Below are 22692 nucleotides of genomic sequence, written 5' to 3' on the forward strand. Positions count from 1 at the left end.
GCATGGGTCTATACTCAACCAGCTGAGACACATCAGCCAGGACTATAGATCACTTTCATACAGGGAATCATGGTCAGGTTGGTAATGGTAGTAATAGCTCAGAAGGGACAGTGTGAGCCTGAGGACTGGCTTTCCTGCTGTGGCCAGTATTTGTGGGTCACAACACAGCAAAGGGATAGAAGTTGTCCTGTCGAGTGTCAGGGAGAGATCGTGGTTTTGCAGTGGCCAAGACCTTTAAAAGAGGAGTAGACCTGAGATTAATTTGGAGGCGGAAGAGTTATTGAAACATTAGACTAGGGATGGTACATATTAACTTCTCTAAACACTCACCAGAATTTTGTTGTGGTCTTGGGTGTGGCCTGTATGTGAGGAGTTACAGTCAGTCTTGTGGATTACTTACAGGCTTGAGTGGTCATCTGTGAGACTCACTAGGCATGGAACAGAGAGCCATCAGGGCTGGGACTTGAGTGGTGTTTAAGTGAGAGATGTTAGCAAGCATCCTCTGGACAACACATGATAAGTAATAAGACGTTAAGGAGAGGACTATGGGGCTGGGGCTAAGAGAGTGTAGGTGTGAGAGAGGTGTGGTAAAGAGTGATTTGTACTTGAAGAGGGATCGTGAATTCATGGCCACAGCACCCTGACATTGACATAAGAGTGAATGACCAGAAAGCCCATTTCTGGTGGTGTCTGGATGATCCAGTAAGGTGAATTTTAGGGCAATTGCCTGTAAAGAGGGTTGTTTTGGCACTACATTCAAGGTACAGAGCTTAGGTGCCATTTAACTGACCACCTGCCTTTTGTTGTTGGGGATGACACCCTGGATAATAGGAGTGAGTAAGATACATCAGTGTTACCCAGACTTCAAAATCTCCACTGGAATGGGTAAGGAGAAAGGTAAAGGGTAAGAGATTATGGAGATGGTGAACTATAATTTTGGAAAAAAAGGTGATTAGGAAACAATTTGTCCTCACCACAGCAAATTGGCATTACCTTTGCAGTTGTGCTTCTGGGAGTGAAGCTGTGTGTGTGAGAGAAGAGTTGTTCAAAGAACTCTGTGCAACAGGTAGTGCAAAGCTATGGCTGTGGCACCTTGCAGTTGGGGTCAAGAGGGCCCAGTGTGATGCCATGTATTTGGCGTCTTTGAGAAACAATCTGAGGGTATTGACTGACAAGACCAGTATCAAATCACTCACACTATCTTTATGGCCAGCATCTCTCTTTAACCTATGGTTTTGACAACCACTCTGTTGATAAAAGTCAGTGTGGCGTACAGGGGAGGTCCAGAGCTCACGTGTCTTATCTGCTCAAATGCCTTTATTAGAGTAGGAAGACAAAATGTCAATATAAATATAAGACAGTGGCTTTCATGGGATGAAGGCCTGGTATTTTCTCTGGAGTGGATAGAGCAGATGGGTGTGGAGGGTGGGGAGTATGACAGACTTAGAATCATAGGAGTGAAGCTTATCATGGGCTGTACTGTTCCTATTATGACAGGATATGAACTTTGAGGATGTGGCCATTGTATTCTCTCAGGAGGAATGGGGGCTCCTTGATGAGGCTCAGAGACTTCTGTACTGCGATGTGATGCTGGAAGTGTTTGTACTTGTATCGTCTGTAGGTAAGACCTTCACTTTCTCCCAGTGTCCGGAGGTGATGCCCTTTCCCTTTATTCCTCAGGCATAGCTTTCTCTCTCCCACAGCGAGAACATGGCCTCTGCTAATTTTCTCCAATGTCTTGTCAAATGAGCTGGATGGTGAGTCCTGAGCAAAGGACTCTACGAACATTCCACTAACAACTGTTACCTCAAAATGTACAGGAAACAGGAAGTCAGGAATCTTGCAGTGAGCTTAAGGGGTCCCAGCTTGCACTTTTTCTTCATGGGAGGGTGACAGTTTCCATATACATGGCTTCAACTGCTGCCATTTTTCTCTAGATAAAGGTTCTTTGTGGTGACCTGTGCCATGTTATGGTATTTACTTACATGAACAATAGGCTGTTCTTGTGAGACCCTCAATCAATTGTTTCTTATATTCTCTTCCCTGAATACTGTAGCAAGCTGTGTTGCTCTGGACCAGTGCTGACTGTTCACCTCTTTGTCACCTGTTCCTCTACACGGGTGCCTCTGCAGTATTCTACAACATTGACTTGCACATGTGTTATGAGGTGCATGTACATGCTAATTAGTCCTCGAAAAAGGCTACTCCTTTATTGAATTTTACTGGGAGTAAGACGTAACCAATCTCTTGCACAGCTTGCCCCCGTCCCAGCAGACAAGCCATGCTAAATGCTGTTAGTTGAAGTATTAGCTGGAAATCCATATTCTAATCCATGTGGTGCTTGCCAAGTTTTGTGTCATATTTCTGGTGAGGCCTCCCTGTGTTGTGATCTTCATTAGCCCAGAAAGTGACAAGAGCCTTGTATTAATCCTTCCTGCTCATCTCTTATTTTCACATAATTGCATGGAACCAACCTGTGATGTGTGACACACTTTTGTAATGGAGCTTCCCCCTGTCACCACATTCAACATTCATTTCCTTACCCTTTCTCACTTTTCAGGTTGTTTGCATAAAATCGAATGTGATGAGGCATGTTCTGTATCTATACAAGGAGAGTTGCATGTCAGGGCTTCTAAGACAGCTCCAGTCACCCAGAAGATCCCTCTGTGTAAGCGATGTTTCTCTGTGTTAAAAGGTATTTTGCACCCGACTGGTTCACATGCAGCATATTTTGAGCAGAAAGCCTTCTGTAGTGATGCACATGTTGGAGACTTCTGTTTCAGTGCAAACCCTCACGAGCAACAGAGGAATGAATGTGAAGACAAGCCCTGGAAAGAAGCTATGGACAGGGCCTCCTTTGTGAGCAGGTCCAGCTTCTACTTATCTTCGGTGCCTCCCGCCCTCAGGGAGGTTGGGGAAGACTTGCAATACAACTCAGAGCTTCCCAAGCACCAGGCCACTCTCAACACTGAGGAGCTACCCTGTGGCAGTGAGATTTCCCAGGAATTTCACAGTGGAAAAAGTCATCACCAGTGGGGTGAATGTGAAAATGCTGCCAGCCACAACCTGAAAGTTGTTCAGTGTCAGGGTGTGTGTTCTGGAGACCTGATTTATGAATGTAACAAATGTAGGAAAGTTTTTAGACGAATTTTTAACCTCGTTCAACATAAAAGAGTTCACACTGGAGAAAAGCCGTATGAGTGTAGAGAATGTGGGCTGTCCTTTCCTCTAAGGGCTCACCTCACTAACCACCTCAGAGTTCACACTGGAGAGAAGCCATATGAGTGTAATGAATGTGGAAAGTCTTTTAGCGAAAAATATAAATTTAATAGACACTTCAGAGTTCACAGTGGCGAAAAGCCATATGAGTGCTGTGATTGTGGAAAGTCCTTCAGTGATAATTCTACCCTCAAACAACACCAAAGAGTTCACACTGGAGAAAAGCCCTATAAGTGTAGAGAATGTGGAATGTCGTTTCGTGTAAGGTCTTCCCTCACTGGACACCTCAGAGTTCACACTGGAGAGAAGCCATATGAGTGTACTGAATGTGGGAAGTCTTTTTGCCAAAAATACAACCTTACTAAGCACCTGAGAGTTCACAGTGGCAACAAGCCATATGAGTGCTGTGATTGCGGAAAATCCTTCAGTGATAAATCTTACCTCAAAGAACACCAAAGAGTTCACACTGGAGAGAAGCCATATGAGTGTGCTGAATGTGGGAAGTCTTTTAGCCAAAACTCAAGCCTTATTAAGCACCTGAGAGTTCACAGTGGCGAAAAGCAATGTGAGTGCCGTGATTGTGGAAAATCCTTTAGTGATAAATATTACCTCAAACATCACCAGAGAATTCACACAGGAGAAAAGCCCTATGAATGCAGAGAATGTGGGCTGTCCTTTCTTCTAAGGGCTCACCTCACTAAACACCTCAGAGTTCACACTGGAGAGAAGCCATATGAGTGTAATGAATGTGGAAAGTCTTTTACCGAAAAATATATACTTAATAGACACTTCAGAGTTCACAGTGGCAAAAAGCCATATGAGTGCTGTGGTTGTGGAAAGTCCTTTAGAGATAAGGCTGCCCTCAAACAACACCAGAGAGTTCACACTGGAGAAAAGCCCTATAAGTGTACAGAATGTGGTGTGTCGTTTCGTGTAAGGTCTTCCCTCGCTGGACACCTCAGAGTTCACACTGGAGAGAAGCCATATGAGTGTACTGAATGTGGGAAGTCTTTTTGCCAAAAATACAACCTTACTAAGCACCTGAGAGTTCACAGTGGCAACAAGCCATATGAGTGCTGTGATTGCGGAAAATCCTTCAGTGATAAATCTTACCTCAAAGAACACCAAAGAGTTCACACTGGAGAGAAGCCATATGAGTGTGCTGAATGTGGGAAGTCTTTTAGCCAAAACTCGAGCCTTATTAAGCACCTGAGAGTTCACAGTGGCGAAAAGCAATGTGAGTGCCGTGATTGTGGAAAATCCTTTAGTGATAAATATTACCTCAAACATCACCAGAGAATTCACACAGGAGAAAAGCCCTATGAATGCAGAGAATGTGGGCTGTCCTTTCCTCTAAGGGCTCACCTCACTAAACACCTCAGAGTTCACACTGGAGAGAAGCCATATGAGTGTAATGAATGTGGAAAGTCTTTTAGCGAAAAATATAAATTTAATAGACACTTCAGAGTTCACAGTGGCGAAAAGCCATATGAATGTTGTGATTGTGGAAAGTCCTTCAGTGATAATTCTACCCTCAAACAACACCAGAGAGTTCACACTGGAGAAAAGCCCTATAAGTGTAGAGAATGTGGAATGTCGTTTCGTGTAAGGTCTTCCCTCACTGGACACCTCAGAGTTCACACTGGAGAAAAGCCATATGAGTGTACTGAATGTGGGAAGTCTTTTAGCCACAAATCTAGCCATATTAAACACATGAATGTTCACACTGAAGTAAAGTATTAAATGTGCAAGGAACGTTTTCTTTTTCTCACTTAGTATAGCAACACTGAAGGCGAATTTTTGGGACCTATTTTTCTGAATATACACCCCATTTAATGGAACATTCACTCTGATATATTCCTCATAAGTTTCAAGTACAAGTGAGGCTTGAAGGAGCTGCATTGTACTTGCTAACATGCCCAGACGTACTTACTCCCCAATTGAGGTCACAGCGAGCATCTGTGGCTGACGAAATTTCACTTCTACCACCTGGCTCACCTGAAGAGTGCGCATCAGTCACAACCCCTGTGTGCTCAGGGGAAATGTATTCTCTGTTCCCACTTGTGCTTGAGAAAATTATGATTCTCCAAGCTCTTGACAGGATCTTCCTTCCTTTCTGACTAGGGAATGCTTCTGACCCAGGGTTTGTCCAGAACACCCATCCTCAGCTAAGGAGTGCTACCACTCTCAGGGACATTGTGGGTCACACATTATGCTTTTATGAATTGTTTTACTTTCTAATTCACCAACCTGCAAATTGCTTAGTGTCCTCTGTTCTGATTTATGAACTTTAGTAAAGATTTTTTTCTTTGAGGCTTTATTTATTATTTTTTTAATCTCACTCTCTGGATGATTTGATACAAAAGTTGTGATCTGTCATCATGGCAAGGTGCATAGATATGGTGGGGTCCCACAAACTTTCTGTGCTTTGGAAAGTTACAATAATGTCAGAAAAATCACTCTTTGTCACTAATGGCTTATTTTATACCACTGACCAAGGCAATGAAAGAAAGTTTGCATAACGTTGTGGTTCTAAATTGCAGTCTGGTGCCTCTAACGTTGGTGAGGTCAGTGTTCCCCCAGGAGAGGAGTCCTTTTTTGTGTTCCTATCATTGTTCTCACATTATCCTCTGACTTGTTGTTTTAGGTCAGGGGTGGGCAAACTTTTTGACTCAAGGGCCACAATGTGTTCTTAAACTGGACTGGAGGGCCAGAACAAAAGCATGGATGGAGTGTTTGTGTGAACTAATATAAATTCAAAGTAAACATCATTACATAAAAGGGTACCGTCTTTTTTTTCAATAGTTTTATTCATTTCAAATGGGCCGGATCCGGCCCGCGGCCCGTAGTTTGCCCACGGCTGTTTTAGGTTCTAATTCACCAACTTAAAAACTGCTTGCTGTCCTCTGTTCCGGTTTATGATCTTTTTAGTAAAGGTGTTTTTTGCTTTTGTACCTTTAATTTTGTGGGTTTATAGTCACTGCCTGGGATGATTTGAAAGGATAGTTGTGATCTGTCACACGCAGAGGTGAACAGATATGGTGGGGTCCCAAACTTTCTGCTCTTTGGAAGGCACATAATAATGGCAAAAAATCACTCTTTGTCCAATCTTGGTTTATTTTCTTTGCTAACCAAGTCCTTTAACAAAAATCTGCATGACATTTTGGTTCTAATTTTGTAGCCTGGTGCCTGTATTATTTATGAGGTCAATGATCACCCAGAAGAAGAGTCCTTTGTTGTGCTTCTGTGAACAATATGAATTATATTCTCTGTTCATAGTATGTCTTACATACTGCAAAGGAGCCCTGTGCCATGTTGTGTGAAATTTCATAGGCTGGTTATTTTTGTTGTAAACTGTGAAGTGCAACTAATATTGGGACAAGCACTGTTTTCATAGTGAGTAGAAGAGACATCAGTATATTGGATGAAAATTGCCTCTTCTGAACATTATCCATTAATGACCCAGTCCTGAAGCTTGTTTGTGCTTTTTGTAGCTGAAGTGATTGGTTTTGAAAAGAATCTCATGGTTTTAGGGATTCCCTGGGCCCCTCTATGGTGTTCACTTCAAGGTTATCACAAGAGGAAAAACTCAAAGCTAAAGGAAGGATAATTGTATAATTAGTCCGAGGTTGTGTGTTTTGTGACAGTTAGCATTCCTGATCAATCTGATGGCAGTAGTCTTCACTTCTGGACAGTATTTGCTGCCACAGAGGCAACAATGATTCTCAAGAAATGAGGAGAGAGATGGTGATGTGTGTATAGAGTTGCCATCTTAATTTCCTAAGAACAGAGGGATAGCTATGTTTTTATTTGGAACCAAAATTAAGGCTTTACCTACTAGGTGTCCTGGGTAATAATGGTGGATTTTGTAATCAAAGAAAACACCAAAATTTCAAGAGAAATATCAAAAGTGTACGAATTTCATCGACCAGGCCTTTACTTTTATATATTTTAAAGTGTATTTTTATTGATTTTTACAGAGAGGGGCAAAGGGAGAGAAACATCAATCTCCTGCCTCCTGCATGCCCACTACCGCAGATCCAGACGGGCATGTGCCCTGATCTGGAATCAAACCAATGACCTTTCAGTGAATGTGATCATCCCCGACAATATAAGACACAGTAGCCATGAGAGTTTATACTTTTATTTATTTACCGTTGTATTATTTTCAATACTAACAACTCTAACCTAGTTTTACACACACTGTATTTACTTCTTGCCCTTTTATACTCTTCTGGATTCTCTAGCCTTCCATACAGCCATTGATTTACATCCTCTTATAATAGATGAGTTCGTATTTTTCATAATATTATAGGCACTATAAGGTGTATAATTTTTAACGAACTATGACTTCTTTCTTGCTACACAGGTATTTTTAGATTCAATAGTAATGTTTATGTAAAGTTAATTTTTTATTGATAATAATATTGTATTCTATGGATAACCACTTTATCCACTGATCTGTCAATGGTTTCGGTTATTTCCAAATTTGGGGTTTTATAAATAAAACTGCTGGGAATATTGTATTCAGTTCTTACTACAGGTGTATGTTTTATTTATCTAACTGTTGCAGTGTCGCTGAATATGTTACATTTTAAGATGTGCAGATCTGTGATCTAAAATGGTCATTCCCTTTGCCTTCCCAGCCACCCACAGTAATGAAATTTCCAGGATTTACATTACCTGCCAGCACATGTGATGGTTATTTTTTTAAATAGTAGGCTAGGCAATGACTATACTGTTAACTTGTTTTTCTTTAATAACATTTCCCTAAGAATTCTTTTTTTATTTTTATTTTATTTTATTTTTTTAAATATATTTTATTGATTTTTTACAGAGAGGAAGGGAGAGAGATAGAGAGTTAGAAACATCGATGAGAGAGAAACATCGATCAGCTGCCTCCTGCACATCTCCTACTGGGGATGTGCCTGCAACCCAGGTACATGCCCTTGACCGGAATCGAACCTGGGACCTTTCAGTCCGCAGGCCGACGCTCTATCCACTGAGCCAAACCAGTTTCGACAGAATTCTTTTTTTAGAATATATCTTATTGATTTTTTTTTTTACAGAGAGGAAGGGAGAAGGGTAGAGAGTTAGAAACATCAATGAGAGAGAAACATCTATCTACTGCCTCTTGCAAACCCTCTACTGGGCATGTGCCTGCAACCAAGGTACATGCCCTTGACAGGAATCGAATCTGATGCCTTTCAGTCCATAGGCCGATGCTCTATCCACTGAGCCAAACCGGTTACGGCTCCCTAAGAATTATTGATGGTGAGCATTTCTTCTTGCATAATTTACACTGTCTTTATCTCCTTTGTTAAAATGTCTGCTCAGGATCCTTTGCCTACTTTTTAAGTTAATTTATTATTCTTACCAATAGGAGGACAGTGCAGCATCTAAGACATGTGTTAGAGTTTCACTCCTTCCTCACTGACTCAAGTGACTTCTTTGCGATATAGAACCATTGGTTTTCAATTCTAGAAAGAAAATTGTTTTTCTCAACTTTTATCCTTTGGACAATTAATAGCCACTCATGCCATACACTTATAAGTATAATCTGCATTATTAATATTCTCCACCAGTGTTTTTTTAGTCTAAACATATAATAACACATAAAGTGAAGTCTAGGTTTGTAGTATTTCTCAATTTCCCTGGTGTAAATACTCTCATCATCACCAGGTTCAAACTGGCAAAATAATGACATGGAACATGGACATGAAAAGATACTTCAGTAGTGCAGCATTATATTTTATTTTCAGCATACTGATACAGTAGCAATGAAAGTTCTCAAGAAAATTTATAATGAAACAACTGGATTATTGGGAAGTGGCAAGTATTAAACATTTTCTAAAGTTTGATATAAATGTAATTGATTTAAAGCACACATTTTAACAACATATATATTAAAATAGATTTTATTGATTTCAGAGAAAAGGGAGAGAGAGGGAAAGATCAATGATGAGAGATAATCATTGATCAGCTGCCTCTTGCATGCTCCTACACTGTGTATCAAGCCCGCAGTCCTGGCTTATGCTCTGACCAGAATCTAACCTTGACTTCTTGGTTCATAGTTTGTACTCAACCACTGAGTAATATTGGCCAGGCAAAAACACACTTTGTAACAAACACTTTTATGTTTCCATAGATACCTGTCTCCCTGAAACCAAATCCTCCCCTTTTCAGTGCTTCCTGATTGGCATATGACATTACTGTTGCAAGGACATAATCTACCTTTGTAATAGCGTATTTCAAATATACCCATATAGAGAAAACACGAAACTTCATGAATTTTAGTCTAGTCTTCCATCACTATCTCTTGTCCCAGTGGTTCTGGTATCTATCTTTTCTCAGATACATTAATTATTTTACTTAAAACCCCTGGTAAGTTTTTCCCTGGCCAGAGAGCTCAGTTGATTAAAGCATCATCTTAATAACGCCAAGGTTGCAGGTCCCATCCTCAGTCAGGGCCCATGGAAGACTCAAGTAATGAATGTATAAAATTAGTGGGACAACAAATGGGAGTTTCTCTCTCTCTGTATTCTTCTATCACACTCTAATCAATATATTTGTGTGTTCACCAAATGAGTCAACACATGTGAACACCATTAAGACTAGGCAGGGACCCTGTGGTGAACCAGCCATAAGGGTGCTCATGAGGGCAGAGCACACAGTGAGGGAGAGGACAGGAGGGGAGGGGCCCTGCTGTCAGTGTGGAGGGTGGGGAACTGGGTCTGAGCTGCACAGTCACCCACAGGTAATTATGACATCTGTGCTCCCTGAGAAAAACCCCTAGGGCGCTGGGAAAAGCTCTGGGCCTAGACATGGGCCTTGTGGTCTCAGCACCTTCCAGCCAGGGGTTGAGACTGGGCTATTTTGGATTCAGGTAGGGGAGGAGCCCAGATCCCTCTCAGGTGTTCCGGAGCAGCTCCTGATACTTGGGGCTCTCAAATCAGTCCACCCACATCTGAGCAGCCCGCACACTCCCCTGAGCCCCACACACATTGTTGGAACCTCTTTTTGAATTTCTGGGTTATTTTCCACTTTTACTTCATTAAAAATACCACCACCTAACCAGTCCTGGAGGTAGCATGGATTCTCCAGGTAACGGTGCTGTGTATTTTCAACGGTGAGACCTTTCTGCAGTACAAGCATTTCCAGAAAGGGAGGCCTGGTCTCAACATGATACCTCATTGCGGGCATTCATTACGGGTGGCATCCACCCTCCATAAGTTTGTCCTGTGCAGAGCTGAACCTTTCACCTGAAGTGAGGTGATGGAGCCTGGACTCTGAGGGACAATATACTGTGGGATGTGAGGTTGAGGGGGACAATATACTGTGGGATGTGAGGTTGAGGGAGGGTAGGCCTGGGACAGGATTGGTGATAGGGTTTCCTGCCAGCCTATGGGGGAGGGTACATTGTGTGTGTGTCCTGTGGCACTGTCTGGGTGGATCCAACTGTTTGTTTCTCTCTCTCTCTGTGTGTGTGTGTGTGTCCCTCAGGGTATTGCACATGTCTACAGTGTGGGTCTGTGTAAACCTAGACATAAGCCAAATACCTGAGTGCCCAGCAGAGGCTGGCTGTGTTCTGCACTTGTGTGTTTCTGTGCTTGGGTTATCTGTATGTTTCCCTCTGAGTCTGTGCACCTCCATAATGGGCAGGTGCATAACAGTCTCCGTAGAGGCGTTTTAGAGGCACCTTCCTCTACATTAATATGTTCCACACCCAGGTGAGCCCCTTCTTCTCCCAGGAATCTGGTGTCCCTCTGGAGTTCCCATCTCAGGGCTCAAGGATGGATTAAGCATAGGGTCAGTTCAGAGAATCCCAGGCTGTGGGAAAGTGGAGAATTGAGGAAGACTGATGACAGACAGGAGATATAGAGTGTGTGTTGGGAACAATTGTGAAGGACACTAGTCTTTGTGAAGGAGTTGGGGGATCCAGGACCCTTGTGAAGGAATATGAGGATGAATTCTTGTGTGTGTCTGTGGGGGCAGGGTGGGCGTGTTGGGGAGCTGATGGGAAAGACTTCTAGGCTCCTAAGTCCCCACGGGTAATGAGGAACCAGGAGAGGAGTGTCCCTTGCCATGTCAAAGCTAGGCTGACAACTAATACAGGAAGGTGACTGGGGTTCTGTGGAGCATCACTCCTGGACTTCTGGGCTCTGGTCATCTACTGGGTTTGCAAGGCCCATCTGAAACTGGGGCCAAGAGGAAGAATTAGGACCAGTGTGGAGAACCATCCAGCGACCCTTTAGCACGGGTTCATACACAGAACAAATGGAAAGCACAGGATCACCATTGATGTTAACATCAGCATTTTTCACCATCGTCCTCACTGGGAGCACTCACCAGGGCCATGCAAAAGATAAGAACTATTGGAAGCAGGTACTGACTGATGTTAATTGAAGAGAACAGGGATGCTGGGATGCTCTCAGTCCTGTGCCCTTCCCAGTAAACACTCTTAACATGTGGGAATTCACCTTGACCATAGTAGGGGAATCCAGGCAGCCAGGGATGGTCCCAAAGTCACACTCAGAATTGGTGTGGAGTTTGCTGCCCATGGCATCTTACCAGACTCGTGGTTTTTTTTGAAGTTCATTCCTTTGAATCTTGAAAGAGATGATTTGGGGCAGCTTGGGTAGAAAATCTATCTCGGTGAAGAGAAACTGAACCATCCTGACTGGTTACCACTGTCATTTACTACCAGTCCCCACTCCTCTCCTTTGCCCTTTCACAGCCCAAAAGAGGTTGACACCATATGGTCGCCTTAATGAGGCCCATCAAGTATACCAGTTTCTTCTGCTAACACCCTGAGGTTGGCTGCAGCTCTGTGATGTGCTTTAACCAATAAAAATGTGGTGAGAGTGAAGCCTGTCACCACTAACAGAAAACTCTGGATGCACTGAGACTGGCCACCCTGTCTTCCCATCTCTGATAATGTCAACAGGTATCTACATGGTGGCTCCTCCTTTATGCCAGTCCCAGGAGAACCAGGGTAGACATGCGGTATAAACAGGATAGATGCTGTCTTTACGCTAAGCCACTAAAGCTTTGGGACTGCAGCAGCTGGCCCATCCCAATGGTTATGAAGTACCAACTCTACTCTCTAGGAGGCAGCAGAGCCTAACATTAGAAGCCAGACCTCTGTTGTTAGAGACACATGGGTTTGACTTCTAGCCTTGCCTTTTATTTACTCTACCATCAGGCAATCTACCTGGAGTCTCTGACCCTGGATTTCCTCTCTATAAGACAGATGTTTAAACCATATCAGGTTGGGGAGAGGATGACTGCATGTAAAGCACTGAATCCAGGTCCTGGTACCTGTAGTAAACATTCCAACTCTTAGCTCCATAGCTTCACAATGTGTATTATCTGAAAACATTCTAACAATGTATGGAATGTCAAATTTTTGTCTTTTGTATCTTTTCAATTTTTTTTTAAATAAATAGGATAGGATTATGTACATTATCTCATAGCTTGCATTTTCTTGTACTAATGTGATATCTTAATAATAAAATAGAAAATCGACCTAAATAGGTTTAGCATGATCCCATTCACAGAAAGGTTTCCAGTTCGATTCCGAGTGATGACAGAAGTAAGTGGAGCATGCAAGCTCAGTCCTAGTCCTCAGGCCCCCTTTCAGAGGCCATCTGATCCATATTTCCCTTATTCTTTCACTTCATCTCTCTTTGAAAGTCAATTAAAATATTACTCATATAAATCCATTGCTATTTGTGGGCTTCAGGAATAGTTGCAGTAATACTCTTACCTCAAGGAGCATTCTGAGCGTCACAGAATCTGAAATAATATCTCCAAACAAAAAGACAGTTTTATATAGGATGTCCCAAAATTAATGCAAGAAGTAATTTTTATAGAAAACACAGGTTTATAATTAAAATTGTAAATTTTTTATTGATTCTAATGGATACAGTATAGGGTTATGGATGGAATAGCACATCGGGTAAAAGGCCTCCACGGCTTTGCTGGCACAGACGCAAAGCCGTGGTATTCACTGGTCTTCCTTGTCCCTGCTCCTGGGCCATAATTGGTACTTGGTGATGTTTATCAAAATGAAGGGATTGAAATCAAAGGGCAACAGATATAAGAATCTGATTCAATAAACCAAGGAAAATTAGGCTTTTATTTATTTATTTATTTTCGTTAATGCTCACGCAAAATTCAAATCTTGCGTGAATTTTGGGACACTCTCTACAACACTCACCTAACCCCTGCCACCAGCCACTGAAGCCTAACATTCTCAGTTCCCAGCATTACTCAGGCCCCCAAACGACAATACTCCCAGTTGTCAATGAGTGACTGTGAGAGACGTTAGCTTGACACACAGGGCAGGGGTCCAGTGCAAAACAAAGGCAGGTGAACTTATGCAGGGGCAGACACGGCAGTTTGAGCAAGCCTAATGACAGGAACCAACCGTGCAGAAATAATAAAATGTTTCTGGACTCACAGTGGGAGGCAAGGGAAACTAGGGAGGTTCTGCAACAATAAAGTGAACTGAGCCATAGAAACAGGGAAAGTTCAGGTTCCTTGCTGGGAAATAATAATAGAGGGAATCAATCAGGTGATGACAAGGATAGACAGAGAGCAGGCTTGTAGCAAATATATACCCCTAGACTAGAAAGCTTCGTGGGTTACCTATTATTGGGGCACCCTCCCCATGCGGAGAGTCTGAATGCTTCAATGAATTTATCACACTTTTGCTGCTATTTTCTGGTCTGTGATTTCATTCTTCGGCTTTGCAAAACAAGACTGCAGGAAAAATCCCGGCTTACGATTCCTGTTATAAACTGGGAACCGAATTCCACCTGCGAAGCTCAAACAGTACATTACACAAAAGGCGATGCACCTACTGATGGCTGGGTTTAGCCAATGAAAGCCAGGGGAGAGACATATTATCCAGGTGCACACGGTCAGGGCAAGTTGACAGCTTTGGTCTGTTCACAGAGACAGAGCTTCAGAGCACCAGGCCTCCCTTCAGTCCAGGCATCAGTGACTGTCGCCCTGTGCAGTGGTGTGTGTGAGGCTTGTTGAGCACAAACAGGCAGGGAATGGGGCCTCTGTGCCTCCCAGACTCCTGTCTGCTCACTGAGATTGGCTGCGCCTCACCTGATGTAACCCTCCAGCCTGGGTTGTGGGCACCTCTCAGGTCCTGTAGCCCAGGTCACAGCATCCAGAACAGTGAGTCGATTGCGGATGACAGGGTGTGACGGGGGAGGAGGGTGACAGGCTGCAATGCCACCTTGTAAGGACAGGGTAGTGTGTCTGAATGAGGAGGATTTGGGAATCCAGGTCTTGTTTTGTGACTAATGGCAACAAAGAAGATGAGGCAAAGTTTTGCATGAGGAATTGTGCTGTTCTTCTCAGGAAACTGGGTCCAGGATGGTCCTGAACCAAAGAGGGACTTTGTGTGAGGTAGGTTTCTAAACTTTTCCCAAAGCAGCTCAGGAGAAGAACAACTACAAGAGAGAGGACAGCAGTTGGGGACAGGATGGAAAAGTCCTGAAAAAGATGAGGTACCTGGCAGGAGTGTGCACTGAAGATTGAGTCCTGAAGTAATCTGGTCATCTCAAGGACATGTAGCCCCGTTGGCTGGGCAGGGGTACTGAGCAGCCTGAGCCCCTGGATTCTGGCAGTGATGGCCAGGCTCTCAACAAATCTTTTTTCCACAGATTTCTACAGAAATGCTTAGGAGTACTGGATTATGAGTTGATTTCAGGGCCTCACACCGTTATAACCTCTAAAATAGCGGTACCCTGGGACTGTCTTACAGCTTTCCCAGTCCTTGGAACTGGGGACAATGGAACCTCTTATTAATCTTTCTTGCACGCCACTTACTTTCACACAATTGCATGAGAACGGTATATTGTGTGGAACACACTTTTTTATTAGATTATCGTCATCATACCACAGTCAATATTCATTTCCTTATCAATCTCTGTTTTTAAGTTTTTGTCAGAAAATGGAAGATAAGTTGGCACCTTCTGAGCAGAGTGTATCTGTGGAAGGACAGTCACTGGTCCGGGCTTCTAAGACAACTCCAGCAAACCAGAAAGCCCTTCTGTGTAAGCATTGTTTCTCAGTGTTAAAATATATCCTGAACCTGACTTAGGTAGAAACAGCATACACTGTGTAGGAAGCATTCTTCAGGGATTCATGTGACAAAGACTTCTCTTTGAGTGCAAATTCCCACCAGCAACAGAGGGATGCTAGTGAAGAGAAGCCCTGGAAAGAGGATGTGGGCAGAGCTTCATTTGAGTTCCAGATCAGCTTCTCCTTACCTTGGATACCTTTGACCCATATCAGGAGATTTAGGTATACTTTTCAGCCATCACATATCATCCCTAGGACCAGGCTGCTCTTAACACGGAGGATTCACACTGTGGCAGTGAGATTTCACAAGAATTTATTGCTGGAAATAGTACTCACCAGAGTGGTAATTGTGAAAATAGCTCCAGTGACACCAGAAAGTTGTTCAACAGCAGGGTGTCTGCTCTGTAGAAATGAATAATGAGTGTAAAAATGTGGAAAAAGTTTTTAGAAGAATCTTTAACCTGATTAGGAATTTTAGAGAATTTACACTGAATAAAGGCCCTGTAAGTGAACTTGTAAGAATTTTTTAGTGAAAACACTGCTCTCATTAAACACTGGAGAATTCACAATGGGGAAGAGCCATATGAATATATTGATTGGCGGAAGGCCTTCAGTCAGGGTCTACCCTCATTCAACATGACACCATTCACACTGAAAAAAAGAGGTATGTGTGTAGTTAGTGTGGGAATTTCTTCTCCGGAAGGTCTGATTTCACTGAACACCACAGAGTTCACCCTAGAGAAAATCCATATGAGTGTAGAGAATGTGGGATGTCCTGTCATCAAAAGGTTCTGGTCACTAACCACCACACATTTCAGCTAGGGGAGAAGCCTTATGAATGTAGTTATTGTGGGAAGTCCTTCAATCAAAGGTCTACCCTCATACAATACCGGAAAATTCACAGTAAAGAAAAGAAGTATGATTTTAGTGAATGGGGGAAATATTTCAGCCAAAGGTCTGACCTCAATGATCACCAATGAGTTCACACTAAAAAAAGCCATATGAATGTACTGATTGTGAGAATTCCTTCAGTCATAGCTCTATCCTGATTCAACATCAAAGAACTCACACTGGAGAAAAGCTGTATGAGTATAGAGAATGCGGGATGTCCTTTCATCAAAGCTCTCACCTCACTAAGCACTGCAGAGTTTACAATGGAGAAAAGCTAAATGAATGTAGTGATTGTGGGAAGTCTGGCAATCAGAGGTCTCACTTCTCTGAACATCTCAGTGTTCTCACTGGAGACAAGCGTTTAAATAGTGTGTTTTGGGAAGTCTTTTACTTGCTATATTGACCCCTTAACCACAGGAGAGTTCACACTAGAGAAAATTTATGTGAGTGTAGTGATTATGGAAAGTCCTTTAACCAAGAATCTAAGTTCATGGAACACCACAGAGGTCACACTGGGGAAAGATCTCATGAGTGTGTGAATGTAGAAAAACTTTTAGCCACAAACCTACCCTGCTTATACTCCTGGGACTTCACACTGGAGAAAATCTGAAATGTCCAAGCAATGCTTTATTTTTCTCACTTGGAATAATAACACTGAAGGAGATTCATTGTGGAACATTTACCTGAATTTAAATTCATTTTAATGGAACATACATGCTGCTAGATTCGTCATAAGTTTCAGATGCAAGTGAGGCTTGAAGGAGCTGCATTGCACTTGGTAACATGCACAGACCTACTATCCCATTGATGTCACAGCGAGTATTTGTGGCTGAAGAGATTTTACCTCTAACACCTGGCTCACCTGAAGCATGTTCTTCAGTTCACAACGCTGTGTGTTCAGGGGAAATGAATTCTGTGTTCTCACTTGTTCCTGAGAAAATTATGATTACTCTGAACTCTTGGCAGTATAGTCATTCCTTTATCTCTGACTAGGGAGTGCAACTGACGCAGGCTTCATCCAGAACACTCATGCTCAGCTAAAAAAGTGTTGCTTCTGTCAGGGACATTATGGTTCTCACATTAAGCTGTGATGAATTGTTTCAGGTTCTAATTCAGCAACTTAGAAACCACTTGCTGTCCTCTGTTCTGGTTTATAATCTTTCAGTAAAGGTGTTTTTCCTTTTGCACCTTTAATTGGGGCTTATAGTCACTACCTGGGATAACAAGAAAGAAAGTTATGATCTGTTAGCATGGAGAGGTGAACAGATATGGTGGAGACCCAAACTTTCTGTGCTTTGGAATGCACACAATTATGGCAGAAAATCACTATTTCTCCAATATTGCCTTTTTTTAATTGCTGCCCAAGGCCATGGAAATTGCCTGCATGACTTTGTGGTTCTAATTTGCAGCCTCTGACCTCCATTAATGGTGAAGTCAGTGGTCACCCTGGAAAGGAGGCCTTCATTGTGTTTCTGTGGACAATATTCATTATTGTCTCTGGTCATAGTATGTATTACATAATTCTCAACAATGCTTTGGGAATTCTTCCCCACATACTGCCAAGACGGCATGTGCTGTGACGTATGAAATTTCATCCCCTGGTGTCTTTTTTTGTATGACTCTGAGGTTTAAATGGAACCACCACTAGGACATAAACACTGTAGTCATAGTGAGTGGGAAAGATTGCATTAGGTGAAAAGTGCCTCTTATGAATGTATTCCACATATGATAAATGGTTTTTGGCTTTGTGATCTTTGCATACAGTCATTCTCAGGGCTTCCAAAATGTTCCTGTGGCTGAAGTCATGGGCAGAAAAAATAAACTCACAGAGTTTTGGATTCCCCTGGACGGTTCACCTCAAGGTTTCCTGATCAGGCAAGATCTCAAAGCTAGAGGAAGGATAATCCTGTACTCACTCCAAGGATGTGTCCTTTGTAACCAGTCAACATCCTCATTGATTCTGATGTCAATAGTCTTCACTGCTTGCAATATTTGCTGTCAATGAGGCAAGGCTGGTTCTACCAGGAAATTAGGAGAGAGATAGTAGGGCCCATATAGTGTTGCTATTTTAGTTTTCTAGCAAGACAGAGATATCTAGGTCTTCATTTGGAAGCACTTTTTAAGGCTTTACTTAGGTATATTTATAACTGACATGCAACAAAATGCAGTTTTCTAATGTGTACTATTTGTTGAGCTTGGACAAATGGATCAAACTTTAAAACCATCATATGTGAAACAAATTTATCTCTCACCCATATACAGGTTACGGCAAAAGCAGATTTATGGAAGTGAGTATATAAAACAAAGAGCTTACTCTCTATTTTAAATAAATATTTTATATATTTAAAAATATATTCATTGACTTTCTAAAAATAGAGGAAGAGAGAGAGAGAGAGAGAGAGAAATGATGACATGAGAAACATCAAATAGCTGCCTACTGTGTGCCACCTACAGGGCATCCAGCCAAGTATGTTCCCTGTTCTGGAATGGAAGCAGTGACCTTTCGGGCAAGGGATGGTGCCCAGCCAACTGAAGTACAATGGCCAGGGAAGAATGTATACTTGTATTATTATTTATTTATTATTGAATTAATTTCCATACAACTCTAAAGCTGCTTTACCACACCCTATATTTACCTCCTGCCTTTTATAATCTGTCTTCTGCCTTCCCCATCCCTAAATGCATTCATTTATTTTCCTTCCTTTACAAGATTAGTTCATATTTTCCATAATATTGTAAGCACTACAAGGTGTCTATTCTTTAACAAATATTGGTCTCTTTCATGCTACACAGTTATTTTGAGATTGAACACTAATGCTTATGTGAAATGCTATTTTTTATTTTTGAGTAATATTGTGCTCTGTGTATAAAAACTTTATCTATTGATCTGTCTATGGTTTTTGTTATTCCCAGGTTTAGGGTATTATAAAGAAACTTTCTGGATATATTCTGTTCACTTCTTTATATAAATGTATGTTTTACGTATCTAATTGTTATGGTGTAGGTGAGTGTTTTGCTTTTGAAGATATGCAGAACTGTGATCTAAAATAGTCATTCCCTTTTCCTTCACAGTTACACACAATAATGAAACTTCTATTGTTTTTTTTTTATCCCTATAAACAAATGCAATGTTGAATATTTTTAAACTTTAGGCCCAAAAATCAATATAGTGTTAACTTGTTTTATATCCATTTCCATAATCAATTTTTATGGTGAGCATTTCTTTATGCATTTATTTACACTGTCTCTATCTATTTTGTTGAAAGTTTTGGTCGGAAACTTTGCAATTTTTAAAATGAATTTAGGATTTAACCAATAGGAGGACAATTCAGCGTTAAGAAATCTGTGTTTACTGCACTCATTCCTTAAAGACACAACTGATTTCACTGGCAATTGGAATTATATGTTTTGAATACTGGAAGCAAAATTGTTTTTCTCAACTTTTATCTTATGCACAATTTAATTCCCACTTGCATGATACACTTTTAAGTTAAATCTACGATGCTAACATTCTCCACCATTTTTTTTCAAGTCAGTGCATTCTATAGTAAATTAAGTGAAGTTAAGTTGTGTATAATTTGTCAATTTTCCTGGTGGCAAATACTATCATCATGATCAGTTTCAAAATGTGAAAATGTTGCCACTGAACAAGGGCCTGCTAGGATATTTCAGTAGCACATCATTATATTTTGTTTCCAACATGCTGATGCAGTAGGTACAACTATACTCAAGAACATTCATGATAAAATAGTAAATTAATGGGAAGTGGCAACTTTTAATCATTTTTTAAAACTTTGATGTAAGTGTAATTGATTGAAAATATACATTCAAAGATATATTTTTATTGATTTCAGTGAGGAAGGGAGGGGAAAGAGAGAGAAACATGAATGATGAGAGAGAATCACTGATAGGCTGCCTCCTCCAGGCACCACAATATGAATCCAGCCCACCACCTGAGCATTTGTCCTGACCAGGAATTGAACAGTGACCTGTAGTGTCATAGGTTAGCATTCAACCACTGAAGCACACTTGTCCGGCACTCATAAGATTTTCAGGGATCCCACTCAACCTGCAACCAGGGTAGCAATGAGCATTGGCAGCTCATTCTGGCCTAGCCCCCTGAATCTGCGCTCAAGGCCTCCTTTGCAGTGAATGCCCAGTGAGTTAACAGCAGTTAACTCACTTTTCTAGAGAGTTAAAGGAGCCTGGTTTAATCTCTCTGCATTCCCTGTTCTATCATAAGGCCTACATTTTTTTCATTATCTCCAGCTCCAATTAATGTACCCTCAAAATTTTCTGAACTCGTGTTGTGAAATATTTTCTAACATGAAGTAGTGTAGTCAAACGTGACAGACCAAGCTGTGGCAGATCCCATCCAGGCTGCTTCCTGTATCTGAGCACAGTTTTGCCTGGGACATCCTCTATAAAGACCAACTAGACATGATTTTGCTTAGAAGACTTGGGAGAAAATGTGATGGTTCTCATTCATATTGGTGTTGTTGAGTCAAATCAATTTTCACACGATTCGTTTTCACTGATTTTTTTTTTTTAGAGAGAGTGGGAGATGGAGAAACATCAATGGTGAGAGAGAATCATTGTTCAGCTCTCTCCTGCATGCCCGCTACAGGGATGGAGCTCCCCAGCCTAGGCATGTGCCCTGACCTGGAACAACCAAAGAAACCTTGATTCATGGGTCCATGCCCAACCACTGAGCGTTGCCATGTGGCAAACTATTTTTTTTTATTGTTGACTCTATTACAAACAGACCCAATTTCGCCATCCTCATCACCCTTTGCCTCCCTCCACCCTGCCCCCATTGTGTCTAGGCACTCAGCACATTATTGCCTATGACCATGGACTATGCATATATGGATATACTTTTAAAAATATATTTTTATTGATTTTGGAGAGAGGAAGAAAGGGGGAGAGATAAATACATCAATGATGAGAGAGAATCACTAATTATCTGCCTGCTGTGCATCCCCACCCCCAACCAACTGAGAATTGAACTTAAAATCCATGTATGTTCCCTAGTCTGGAATAGAACCATGACCTCATCGATCAGAGGTCAATGTTCACTCAGTGAGCAATACCAGCTGGGCTATAGTATTTTTTTTTTAATTAATTAATATTTTTGATCATTGATAGTATTACAGATGTCTTCTATTTTTTTGCTTGTGCATATATTCTTTGGGGGATCTCTCCCAGTTCTCTCCACGCACCACACAGCTCTTCTGGGAGACTTGCCAGCCTGTTCCAGTTACCAGACTCTGGGCCCATATTTTCCTAATCCTGGGCCACTTGCTGAACCACATCACCTTTATTCACCAATGTCATTGGCTGGGATGCTAGTCCTCCCCTTGTTGTTGCGAAAACTACATTACCCAGAAAGGACTGCGCCCTCATGGGAGGAGCTAAAGGGCAATTTTGGATTCAGCGCATTTGGTGAGGGCGGGACTTCCGCCTTCCTCCTCCTGGCGTGCATTTTGTCCTTTCAGTTTCTCCAAGGACTCACAGACTTCAGCCCACCGGGCGTGAGGAGGAGGAGGAGGCCTAGGAGGCAGCGTCCTTGCCTGCGGGGTGTGTCTGAGGCTGGTTCAGCACCAACAGGCTGCGAGTGGGGCCTCCGTGCCGCCCAGGCTCTTCTCGGCTCACAGCACTCAGTCAGCCCGACCCCATTTAACCCCCCAGCCTTGGGGACCGGCGCCTCTCTGGTCCTGCCGCCCAGGTTGCAGCCTTCAGAACAGTGAGTCCCTCGGGGGTGACACGTGTTGATGGGGGAAGAGGGTGAAAGGCTGCAGGGCCACCTTGTAAGGACACGGGGGTGGGGCTGAGCCCGGAGGATTAGGAAAACCCGGGACTCCTTTGGGTCCAAAGGCAACAGAGAGACGAGGTGAGGTTTTGCACGAGGAGTTTTACTTTCACTCTCAGGAAGCTGGGCCATAGATGGTTGTGAAAAAAAGAGGGACATTGTCTGAGGCAGGGTTCTAACTTTTCCTAAATTTGCTCAGAGGAAGGACAGACTGGAAGAGAGAGGACAGCAGCTGTGGGCAGGAAGGGGAAGTCCCGTAAATGATAAGGCAGCTGGCAGAGTGAGCCCTGAGGACTGAGCCCTGAGATAACACAGGCATCTGGGGGGCACCTGGCCTCTGGGCTGGGCAAGGGCACTGAGCAGCCTGAGCCTATAGATCCCAGCGGCGTTTGCCAGGCTCTCAACGGACCGTTTTCATTCCACAAATTCCTGCAAATGCAGAATGAATTAGATGTACCTGATGGTGAAGATTATTTCAGAGCCTCACACGCTTGTGGCCTCTGAGAGAGTGGTGTCCTGGGACTGTCAGCCGCTCTTTTAACCTTGGACCTGGGCACTTTGAACAGATACTAAGCCCAGAATCTTAAGGCCATGACAGGCGCTTCATGAAGGGGACCTTGTTTCTGCAGCCAGTGTAAGAGTGGGAGGTCCTCCCGGGCATA

Source organism: Myotis nattereri (assembly GCF_964212035.1).
Source record: "Myotis nattereri genome assembly, chromosome: 21".
Lineage (NCBI taxonomy): Eukaryota > Metazoa > Chordata > Mammalia > Chiroptera > Vespertilionidae > Myotis > Myotis nattereri.